Here is a 629-nt window from a genome sequence, read left to right as displayed (position 1 = left end):
GATGTGTCGGAGCTGGAGCAGTGTGTTGATCTGCCGCTACATTCAGAAGTCCATTGGAAAATTTGCCACTTTTAGCCGCAGCCGCTAACCGACCTGTAGCCGGAGCGGCTCCCCGAGTGCCGCGGAGCAGCTGGGAGCAAAAGCACCGTGAGTACCGTTCAGGTATGACTGTAACCGGCAGCAACACCGGGCAGGAACACGCGTTTGGGTGAAACTCGAATCTTATACACTCCTGAGTCCAGCTAACAGTGGCTTGCTAACGAGTTCCATTATCGGACATGGTCCAGCCACCGCAGACTGAAACAGACGAAGCAGCTGTTTGATGAAAACCATCACGTTGGATCATTTACTGCTTAAGTACTAAAGACCAGCAGCCTCACAAAATCGGCTCTGCTTTACTCGTATAAGTTCAGAAAAAATAAAACAACTCTTTGTTTACAAACGAAGAAAGTAAATGTGTCGTCAGTCCAGGGTTTAACCCGGTACAAGAGTGTCCTTTAAGTCCGTCTGTAACTCTTGTTGAAGGGTCGGAGTCAGGGCTGATGGAGGTACAGGCTGATGGAGGTACAGGCTGATGGAGGTACAGGGTGATGGAGGGTCAGGCTGATGGAGGTACAGGGTGATGGAGG

The 629-nt window shown here is 50.6% G+C and overlaps 1 protein-coding gene across 3 annotated transcripts in view; it reads left to right on the top strand.

Annotated features, from left to right (window-relative positions):
* The first annotated feature begins 20 nt into the window (after positions 1-20).
* The window catches only part of galnt11 (UDP-N-acetyl-alpha-D-galactosamine:polypeptide N-acetylgalactosaminyltransferase 11 (GalNAc-T11)), a 12,783-nt gene continuing 12,174 nt past the window's right edge, over positions 21-629 (top strand). For 2 of the 3 annotated variants that reach the window (XM_008302819.1, XM_008302817.1), the window contains exon 1: positions 21-147. The gene's annotated coding sequence lies outside the window, so the exon portion shown is untranslated. Of the gene's footprint in view, positions 163-629 lie in introns of all 3 variants that reach the window. The other variant, XM_008302818.1, reaches the window with a different exon arrangement.

Source organism: Stegastes partitus, unplaced genomic scaffold (genome assembly GCF_000690725.1).
Source record: "Stegastes partitus isolate 25-593 unplaced genomic scaffold, Stegastes_partitus-1.0.2 Scaffold1886, whole genome shotgun sequence".
NCBI classification, from domain to species: Eukaryota; Metazoa; Chordata; class Actinopteri; family Pomacentridae; genus Stegastes; species Stegastes partitus.
This window is presented reverse-complemented; position numbering and strand designations above follow the sequence as displayed.